Here is a 12,081-nt window from a genome sequence, read left to right as displayed (position 1 = left end):
TATCACTGACTTTTTTTTTTTTTTGGAAAGAAGTTAAAGAATAATTAGACGAAAAATCACAAGAAAACGAGCACAATTGAAGATCTTACACTTCATGGTTTAATTGTGAGTCGATTTATAATAATATATCGTACTGCCTTCGACTCCACTCACTTCTTGTCCAAGCAAAAATCATAGCATTACTACCAACATCGCAAACAACGTTCGCAATGTGTCTGTGAAAACCATGTCTCTTATGTTGATACTCCGAGTATATTAAGTTCAATGTTGTTGACTATCATCATGATAATGAATTTAACTATTGTCGGGAAAAGTTGCTGAGCAGATTGATATACTTTTAGACACTCTTCAGATACATAACCATTTTTTCTTTTGTATTCATTCACAAGTGATGCTGAATCAAAATAATAAAGACCTAACCAGTCAAACTAAAAAAAAAAAAAAGAAAGGAGGAAAGGCATATCTTGCATGAGGAACATTTGCAAATTATGCATTTTAATCAATATAGTCATACTTAATTACGACAAATTTATTTCTAATTGATTCCTCTAAGCTGAATGAACATTTGGTCTGTTGGTGAAACTAAAGGCCCCCTCACACCTGAGCGAATTGCCTGAAATATGACTTACTATGGCTGGCGAAAGGCATTTTTTGAAAAATCGTTTTCAATGGTAATTGAGAGTAAATCATATTTACCCTTCGTGTTTGGGTTCGTACACCTTTTGAACTAACAGTGTTGCGATTATTTTTGAACATGTTTGATAATCGTCTGTCATTTGCTTCAATTTGCATCTCTTATTTAGTCTGCGGTAATCGTTCGTTTATCGTTCGTGTGCTATTGTAACGTATAGTCCCTCATCGCGCCTTTTCCAAGGTGGACCGATCTCGAAAGAACCCTAAACGAAGCAACACGATGACTAAATATGAATTACGCATAGAAACGAAGATACTATGACAAACGTATTTTCGCTTGCCATCTTCTATGCTAAGGGAAACCAAGATTGACTTTTACTCAATTTGAATAGCGATGCATACACAAAAGGCAAGTCTAAGAGATACATTGTACTATGACAATGGATTGCGAAGTGATACGAATACAAGCCAATGACCTGACGAAAAAAATGGCGAATGCTGAGCTGCTCTCTGTGACCAGCCACTCACCACGCTACTCATATATAAACATTCCACCCGAAAGTTTCAAAGTTTCTTCAGAAAAATGGAAGATGCAGCCCGCCTCAGAGTCCAGTATTTATTGGCAATGGCTCAGAATGAAGTTATACATTAGCAGCTGAACCTTCACCAGTTCATCAGAGGCCGCTTCAGATGGAGACGAGGCTTCAGACGACGTTGTATCTGGAGAAGGACGTGGCTGAACCCTGCCAGAAGAAGGGCTTTTGGAATCTATGACAAGCTGTTGGTTGAGCTCCGAAGAGAAGACCCGTCGACTTTCAAGAAATTTCTCTGCATGCCCCCTGAACTCTACGATGAAATCCTGGAGAGGGTCAGAGGAAGAATCAGGAGGCAGTATACACCTGGTACAGGGAGCCGCTGGAAGAAGGTCTCAAGTTGGCAGCTATACTCTCCGTCATCTTGTGTCTGGCACCAAGTACTCCGACATGCAGTATGGGTGGAGGGTGCCTGAAAACACCATATCTGTAGTGGTCAGGGAAGTGTGTCAGGGCATATGTGACGAGTATGCAGATGAAGTCATGACAGCCCCTTCAACCCCTGATGGATGGAAACAACTTGCTGGTGGATTCTACAAGCGGTGGAATTTTCCCCACGGTGTGGCAGCTATTGATGGCAAGCATGTGGCCATCTGAAAGCCTCCTCTGTCTGGCTCGCTATAGGCCTACTACAACTGCAAGGCTTTAGTATCCTGTTGGCTATAGTGGACAGTGACTACAAATTTGTCTGGTGCGATGTTGGTGGTAGGTATGATACAATAGGGGAAATGGGGTAGGTCGAGTCAATTTAGGGGTACGTCAGATTTGTTATCACCTTACCTCCATTGTTACTGTTTCAATGTTTATTTTTTTGCTAAAATGATAGCAATTGGGGCAATTCATCTCAGTTATTGCTTGATACCTTTTTCTTCTTCAAAAACGTGCTTTAAGAATAATTAATAATGTTGGATATTTATTTCACACAAATGATCTTTTGTGTAGAAGCAAAAATCTGAAATTGATTGATTTGTTTCATTATAATGTTGGTATTTTTATGCATAAATTTTCAATTGATGAGCCTCCCGACATTTTTGCACATAATTATTATGTTCATAAGAAATAACTCTCTTCATATCTACCCAACTCGTCATCGTGATGCAGTCTTTCGTGCGTTCCCTCTGCCTTTGCCTTTCATATTGCGTGGATGATTTCTCTGGCCGCGCTGAAATCTGGACGGACCTGGTCGCTTTTATACTCCCCGAGGAGCGCGCACACACGTACGAGAACTTCTGATCTATTCTTTCGTCTTCGTTTCCAATCGCACGCCATATCAAACAATTTATTGCTCATTGTTCGTTCGTCTTATCGGGTCATATCAACCCTTCGCTCGCCTTCGGCCGCAATTTACTCAAAGAAGTGAACCGAAAAATCGTTATCCTTCGCATGTCATATTTATCCTTCGCTTACCGTTTGTTAATCATATTTGACTTTAGTTTATAATCGGATGATTTGAAGGCAATTTTATTTGAAATCGTTGAATTCGCGCGCATTTCGTGCGTTTTTCCCATTCGTCCCCCTTCGGTCCCCCTACATTCGCTCAGGTCTGAGGGGGCTTTATACACATCGCAATAAGCTTAACAGCTTATCCCACACGTGAGAACGATGTGGATGGCCTTGAGAGTACTTGAAACTCAACTGACATAATTATTTGAAAATCAATTCATTTAACCGTCAGATTGACTGACAGGATTTAAGTTCCCAAGCGACAATGCACAAATAATTGATTCATCGTAGCAACGTCCCCTTCATGCATCCGATTATAGGGGATACTGTACGTTCTCTGGGAAAATATTCCCTTGGGATGCCTGTTTTGTGTGTGTTTGTGTGTGTGTGTGTGTGTGTTTGTGCGTGTGTGTTTTTTAACATGTATAGTCTAAGTATCAGTGCCTTCGCCTTGAAGCATTTTTGTTTTGCTTTGTTTTTTCCACAAATCCTTGAAATATAATGACTCAAATACTTGGGTATCCTGCAAAAGGGGGGGGGGGGTAGCTATCTTCTCCGTTGTCTAAGTTCTGACACTAAAGCAAGCATATTCAACTTGAAATAGTCGAACACAATCTGTGCTAATGTCTGTTGAATAAATGCAAGGTTCCTTTCCTTAGGCAAGCGGATCTCACTTAATGGCCGAACAAATTCTGCTAAAGCCTTCAAGGTTTACTACATTTTGAATAAATTTGCGTTTTACCTTTAAACCACCCCCCCAAAGAAAAAAAACAAAACAAACAAACAAACAAACAAATAAAAACAAACCCAAATACATCTTCTCTTAGTAAATCAGTGGATTTCAAGTTTTCTATAATGTTTAAGTCAATTATCTCATTTCGCCTTAATTCGAACATGGTGAGTTTCTATCCAATAAAATTTGGGGACAAAATCAGAGCATCCATTCCAAGCCATATTGTTGAAACAGTTTGAAACATATATAGGCCATGAATACAATCTATCATGGATCATATAGCACAGCATATACACAAATGACAACACTAACGTAGGAACAGCAAGTCAAACTTGGTAGGGTAACATGAAAGTAAGTATAATGATGGAATAAGTTGATCCACTGAAGAGCAAAACGTAATACCTGGAAAGTTTTACCATTGAGTACATATTTGTAATTATGCTAAGAACGTGTTGTCCCAAATGCATAGGTATAAGTCAAGTGCTAGAATATAAACGTTACATGACTGTGAGTTCCCAATGCAGGAATTATAAAGACATAATGCTGATATTGATTTGTGCAAAGTACGATTATGACTGAGATATCAACGGTATACCCTACTTACTATATTCTATGGCATATGTGCTACCGGCAAACATGGCATAGCACAAATGCATAGATACACCAGGGAGGTGAGAGGTACCTCCCTGTATACAGGGACACACGCACGTAACTATGATATGAAGACACATGAACATACGAAAGACTAGACATGGTAGACGGGAGATAAAACAAAATTTCATAAAAAAAAGAAATACAGAGTAGAAAAGAGAGCAGTCAGTATAATGGGAGAATGTGGCATGTCATCCTCATGACAAGTTAAAAAAGCTATTGATACTACACAAACAGCTTAATTGCTATAATATTGTACGTAGGTAGGGATAGCATTTGTCCCTCCAAATCCCTCACAATATTCCGAAGAAACAATAATATCTGCCTTCATCAATTTTCTTCTTTTTTTTACCGTTCACCCAATGTTTCAGAATAGTTTTACCTTATTTGAGAGTGCTAACTCAGAATCCGGATGATACACCTTTTGCATCATGACGGATTTGAGTTATTCTAATTGCCGCCAAAATGCCACACCAAAATGATTGCCAATATCTGAAATTCATAATCATTTTGTAACTAATGAGAAGTCACACACAAAAATGAAGTTCTACCGTATTTGGAGTGTGCTAGTCCTAATGTGGATATTCATATACTGGGACTTTTAATGAAGTTTCGTTTCGTTTATTTTATTTCAACAAAGAGTGACAATGTATAAACATATCACGTGAAAAGAACAATAATATGAGAATAAAATATGTATTTTCACTACGTCGAAATGTCATATAATGACTCTGAATTAAGGAAGAAATAAATTTACTGCGTAATGTTGAAAATGGATGGGGACGCTAAAAAGCAAAGCTTGTAATATACTTTCCCCTCAAAACCAATATAAAACCAACCATGAATTGGTAGACAGAAGTATACAATGACTAAAACATATCGAACACAAACACAGAACTAAAACCTTACAAAGCCCTTCACACGCTCGCCTTCTTGCAGCAAAATGGGGTTTAGGAAGGAATCATGCGCTGACTTCGAAACATCATTTTCGGACTATAGGATATTAGAAATTGCAGATACGAGGTAGCACATTCTCAGTAAAGAAAGAAAATCAAGAAAAATAAAACCCTAAAAAGTTCAGAGAGAGAGAAGAATGGGGACACTGCACAGCATCAGATTGACTCCAAACGAATTATGCAAAAAAAAAAAAAAAAGTCAATAGTAGAACAAAAGACTTAATGACCTGAATGACAGACCATTCTTCAGTGCAAACATTGCTTTCATAGACCACTACTGGCATTCTCTCATTTCTGTTGGGTATAAGATATCCCTACATGTAAAATTACATTAAAAAAAAAAAAATGTTGTGCGGGGGGGGGGGGGAGTCGAGGGTAGTCGTGCTTAAAAAAACCTTTTCCAAGACTATCCGTATTTCTTCTGATAAGAATCGGGAATTCCCTGTCGTTGAACAGGTAAGAGTCTGAAAATTCATCTCACCATCGCAGAATCGGGATTTCCCTGTTTAAGAGGTCGGGGTCTGAAAAATCATCTAACCACCACGATTTGACACTGGTGTTGGGAATTAGAATGGTGTTGACTCTGCGGCAATTCTGAACATCCTAAAGTAAGAAAATGCACAACACAACGATAAGAGAAACGTGATGAAAGAGTAAATGGAAGAGAGAGAGAGAGAGAGAGAGAGAGATGTTTGAGTGAATGGGGTAAGTGTACTTGATGCAGTTACAGTTGAAAAATGATTGAAACCATGTGCAGGTTATTGACTCTAACATTATGGAGTTAAGGAGTAAATTCGCACATGTAGTCAGCTTGCTCGCCGCATGCATTATCTCTGAACACGTATCCATCGAAGTCTACACAGTCTTGTTGCGGTGCAGTGACACCCCAGGGCTGGTCGAACCTCAACATTGGACGCGAGAGAGGCAGAGTTCCACCGACACGCTCCCACGTGTAGACCCCTTCCGTCGATCTGTCATTCAGGCCAATCCACATCCAAGGGATGGTCGCCATTCCGTAGTGCGAGAAGAGAACATCCTGTCGGATGTTGGATAGTTCATTTTCTGTCTCCATGGCAAACAAGTACCCTCCCAGATCACTACATGTATCCCGTGCAACATCCAACGTCTGGATGTCTTGCCGGTAGAGATAGCAGGAGTCTGGGGACGATGCATCGCCAGGACAGACGACGTCTGGATAATAAACACGTAAAAGAAATAGTAACGAATTAGAAGTAAAAAAAATAAATGACAATTTAGAAAAAAAAAAGAAAGAAAAAAAAAAACATGAACTTGTTATCTATCTAACTGATACCAGTATGCAATTGCATTGACAGGAATGCATATGAAAACGTTGTGAGAGAGAGAAAGAGAGAGAGGGGATGGGGAAGGGATTGGGAAGAAAACTTCGAGAGGGACAGGGAGAGATAGAGACGGATAGAAATAGATGGCGATAAAAAAAAAAGAACAAGTCCGTCTTTGTAAACGGAATGGAAATGAATGCCTACTTACAAGCAAAATAACAAGAACGCCCTCAACGTCTACGTCAAATATTCCTTTCTCGGTGAGGACGAGTCGCGAGTATGCTCGGGCAGGTGTTTATGGGAAATGCATGTTGTAGGAAAACCAGCCGTCCTTAACGGGCTAAGGAGTCTGGAACATCAATCGCCGAGATTAGGCCTTTGTATTAGTTCATCAAACAGATAACAGATGAGTATCATCCTCTCCCTCATAGTATTATTGGTAATATCAGCCTTAGTAAATAACAATAAACAAATGAATTACTCCTGTCAAATTATTGTAATAACTATAGGGTTTCCAATTCAATTTCATACTTTTGTGATCAAGTTCCTTTTCCGAGCATTCAATTTCAAGCATTCCACGCTTGCAGCATTGAATCAGCAATCAAATTCAAAATCCGATCATTCGAATGCACTATCGGAGCATTCAAATTCACTGTCGGAGCATTTAAATTTAAGAGAGGAGCACGCATTTAAGCAATGAGCATTCAAATTCATGTCAAGCTGGCGACGAAATCTCGTCGGTTATTCAAATTCGTGAATAGGCAACCATGTTTCAACATAACTGTATTCAATTTAAAAGAAGTCCTGAAATATAGTTAGTTTTGGGGCCATGTATGTGTGTCCTTTTCTCATGTGCTTTGATGATGAAGATTATCTATTTTGCAGTTGAGGTCCACCTGTTCATTGCAAAATTTGAACTCGGGCTTCACAGAAAGGAATATTCAGGCAAATGTGCCTCGGATAAGACACCTGATGGAGGTTCCATGTTCGAGAGAGTCACAACTCATGAACGTAAAAGATCCCACTTCATTTACTCATAGCAAAGAGCAGGCTGTTTAAGCCGGTGAAGTGGTCCCACCTTATTACGTCCAACTGGAATCCATGGAAGACCACCTTTTGCAGCTTCTTAAATGGAAAACGAAACAAACAAACAATAGGCACTGTACATGCCTACAGACGGGCATAATACGGAAGGTTGGTTGACACCTTCGGGAACCGATAACATGAACATTGTATCAGTGGCGTATCGGGGGGGGGGGGGGCAAGGGGGGCACCAAAAACGAGAAAAGAAAATGTTAATAAATACTTTAATTATCAACCATTATTATATTGAAGAGAATCCCGTAAAGGCAAGTTACCCACTTTTCGACCGCCTAAATTGCGGAAGCAAAATAGTGTGCAGGATTCGAACGCCTGCGTCGCGATCATCGTTCGAACGCCTGTGCTCGTTGTTCGACCCCATTATGTCCGTGCTTCGACATTCGCGACGTACCGCGCCGTGCGCTCGCCCTGCCTATGAATATTATTGATTAGCGCGCGTGCCAAGCGCGGGCGAAACTGTATACGTCGCACTTAGCCTGACCAGACACTGTGCTGAGCACAGGGTCTGACATGAGTTTGTGTTTCAACGTTGTAAACGACCGTCACTATTGACGGCAAAATCACATAAAATACCTTTTATTTTGTATGATTTTAAGAGTAATATAATTGCAACACTTATCTACAGCATATTTTCCTGATTGTTGAGTTGAATTCGGCGTTTTGTTGGTATCCAGACCTTATTGTTGAATTTTTCGGAGTATAGATCGTGCGGTGGCATCTTTTCCTTCGAGAGCTTCAAAAAATCAACAAACTACCAACGCCCGTGCGCCCGTGCGTTTCATGTGTTACGTAAAACTTGTAGTAGATCCGCGCGTGCTGCACCGGCAATAATTTGACCTTTTTTAGTCGGGGTCACCCGACTATCTCCGACTACCTACGTTGTAGTATACGAGAGTGAATGCCATTCATATAACACGCAGATGAGGAGTGAAGCAGTAAGGACGTTTACAGACCTGATTTCAGCCATAGATTTCGGTAAGTTTTAGACGTAATTAAACAAAAAATCGCATACCGGTTATTGAGTGATGGTCATAGATTACGATAATTCCTTATATTTTAGTTTTCCACGATTAATAAAGATATTCATGAAGGAAACAGTGAACGATAACAACGTCCGCGAAGGAATAGAGGTGCAGCTTGATTCAACGCGTACATACAGATGTAACACGTTGCGATCGAACCATGGCGATACCGCAAATTCTGGCACGGGTGGCATGCAAAATATCATTATCGCGTAAACGCTCAAGTTATCTCAGAAACTGCTGCCATCGTGGCTGTAGATGTACACTATGTACGGATTCAATGCAGATAAACGGACTAGTAACTTCACTGTTCGAAAATTGGAATGAAACAAGTCTATATGTGTTGCTATACAACTTTACTTTAAAAGCAGAAATTTATAGAGAATCTAGAAATATGACAAGTTTGATATCTACGGAAAAGCTAAGAAGCTAGTTAACAAAACTGGATATCTTTTAGACGATGTAACTTTACCCCAAACTGTTTTTGAGATGAAAAAACACCCAATTTCCATAACCACGTAGCTCCGTTCGCTACAAGAAACATCGGATTTGAGCGACGTCACCTAATGTGTATGAGCTGATTTGCCGTACGGCTATATGAGACCCGCTCTGGCAAAACCCGAAACTTCTCGGCATATGTGATTTCGCGCTACAGCCCGGAAAATGTCCAAAAATGACCTACCTCAGGGACCAAACTGAAATTTTGGTATCACGTTGTAGGGGGAATTGTCTAGTTTCTGATTGATAACAACAACATTTCGAAATACAACCTACAAAATGTGGAATTTTGAAGAGAAAAGTGGGATGTCAATCTCAAATATTGGCCAAAATCTTACGTCTAAAGACCAAATCGCCTTCGCTTACGGCGAAAATGATTGTTCTTTTGGCGATCGTGTCTTAGATATTCTGCGTTGAACCCTGACACATTTGGTACCTACAGAAAGCTCTACCTCTGCTTATTCCAAATATTGTCATGACATGATGTCATGCTACTCACTTTTATTCATAAATTCGTCTTGAGTTTGAGTTTGAGTTTGATTTTGATTTATTACTCAACGACCCTCATGGGGTATGGGAGTACAATGTCAATTGAAAATTCACAAAATAGAAAAATTTCAAATAAGAATTAACATACATACATGTATAAAACAAATATAATGAATACAAGATATCAACATACTTATCAAAATTAATACAATTTGCATAAAAGTATGTTATAAAATAATATATTATACAAATGTAAGTCTATCACATAAATTACGAACAATGCAGGCACTGCCTGATGCAAATAATCACACAAAGGGTACATAAAATAAACTACATCAAATGAAAATAATAATAAAGTACAGTAACTAACGAAAAAAGGACATTATTACTTTACAAAAACTCGAAATGTTTTTTTTTTAGTGGAATTGAACAATTGATCATATTTAAATGTGTTAGGATATTTCCTATAATACTTGTCGAGAAATCTTTTTCGTTCCGTCTTAAATAAGGGACATACAAACAAATAATGAAATTCATCACCAATATCGTTTTTAGAACAGTGAGTACACAAACGTTCAATTCTTGGAATGTCTTTGTAACGCCCAGACACTATTGAAAGCTTACGATTGAGGCAACGAAAACGTGTTAGAGATTTCCTATTATTTTCAATAAGACGAATCAGGTACTTTTCAAAACATAATCGCTGCTTAAAAATTCTATAAACAGTACATTGATTATTTAACTCAACATCACTATGCCACTCCTGTTGACTCATATCTTTAATTTTTTTGTATCAACTGTTCTTTTGAATGTAGATCATAAAGACAGGCTACTTGCTTGACTCTTCCACACCTCAGAAAGGCCTAAGCTACGTTGTATCAAGAGTATTCTTCACTTTAAGAATCCAACCCATCTGAAACATGCGTAAGTTTATGCAAATCGTCTCCCAGACGCGTAAACAGCCTTGTTGCTTACCAAGACACGTGATCGAAATACGTGTTCACGATTGGTCAACTGCGCCGAAGACCCCTGGCCCCTTGTTTACAAGCAACCTACGTGTTGTACCATGGAAATCGCTGCAGCACGTGTATCACGTGTATCGTGACTGCTGCTCAGCATGGAAATGTTGCAGTTTCCCGCTTTGTTAGACTGTTGTTGTTGTTGTTTTTTTTTTTTAGCAAATTGAGGTAGAAATTAGAATTTAAACCAACATACGAGAAAAAGAAGGTCACATTTTTCTAACAAACCTTCATCATGCCATTTCGAAGAAGAATCAAGCTGAAATCATGGCATCATGGAATACCTTTTCACTGCCGATTCTGCTGGTACTGTTATGCGTACACCTGATCACGGCAATCGCGAATTTTGAGCTGATTACGCTAGGTTTTGTGCTTTTCAAACGTCGTATTTCCGTAAATTTATGGGTGTAAAAAAGATTTCCAATCAATTACAGCTCTTTGACTTAGTTATCATCCTTCGTGAGTATGTAAGATTACCTCAGCTATACTCAATTCCCCCACAATGATCGATTTGTTGAGTCAATAATAACAGCAAATTGTGGCTGTACGAAGGAACAGCTGATCACGGCAATCGTGAATCTTGAGCTGACGATAGGTTTTATGCTTTTAAAACTTTGTTTTTCCGTAAATTTATGGGTGTAAAATATGATTCCAATGAACACAAACAAACAATTTCACGACGTGAATATATAGTTTGGGCGGACGATTTATTCAAGATTGACAACAAATTACACACCAATTTCCTGAAAAGTGCACACAGTTTGCCTATAGATACGTAAATCCCACTGGGTTACATACACACGTGGTGACGTCACAGATTTGGCTCTTTTCGTAGCCGCATCGAACTTCTTCGAGTGCTCAAATTTGATAAAAATAAAGATTCTTATATTCAAAGCAGAAACAACTTTATTGCATGATTTATGTCAGAAATTAATCAAAATAACATTAAATGATGAAAAACAGTCAATTTATATAATATTATTTCCTATAAATTTCTTCTTTAAAGGGAGGGTACAGTGTTGGTGGAGATGAGAATTGGGCTTTTAACTTTTTGCGAGATACCAAAAATACACTTATGAAATAGTACAGAGCATACCATTTTAAGAGAAATTTAAAGTTTATTCGATGAAAATCAGGTTTGGAATGACTGAATCATCCAAAAACAAAGTAAAATAAAGCGATCGTAATAAATTGCGGGTCCCACACTTTACTAGAATCGCTCTGTTTTGGATATTTCAGCCATTTCAAAACCAATTTCCATCAAATAAATGTTGAATTCCTCGTGGAATCACATGCTCTTTCATATTTCATATGAGGTTTCTCATAACCTCACCAAAAAATGCTAGAAACCTGAAATTAGGTCTCAACCAAAACTATACGATCCCTTTAATACCCGTTGAACTGCTCATGAGTTGCATAGTTTGAATTCCGCATTTGATTCACGCCATTTTTTATTCATGAATTTCAGGGAATTTTTATTCGTAAGAGTGGTCTATTCATGGAAACGGTCGAATCAAGGGTAACTTGCCTTACTTCTTATAAACGAACTTGTTCAGAAAATGCTTACACTGATTTGAATGGTTTAGCAAGCTTTTGGATTCAATTGTCGCATGATCTGTTATTTTATATACAGAGCAAGCCA

The sequence above is a fragment of the Diadema setosum genome, chromosome 3 (genome assembly GCF_964275005.1).
Source record: "Diadema setosum chromosome 3, eeDiaSeto1, whole genome shotgun sequence".
In the NCBI taxonomy this organism is placed as follows: Eukaryota; Metazoa; Echinodermata; class Echinoidea; order Diadematoida; family Diadematidae; genus Diadema; species Diadema setosum.
This window is presented reverse-complemented; position numbering follows the sequence as displayed.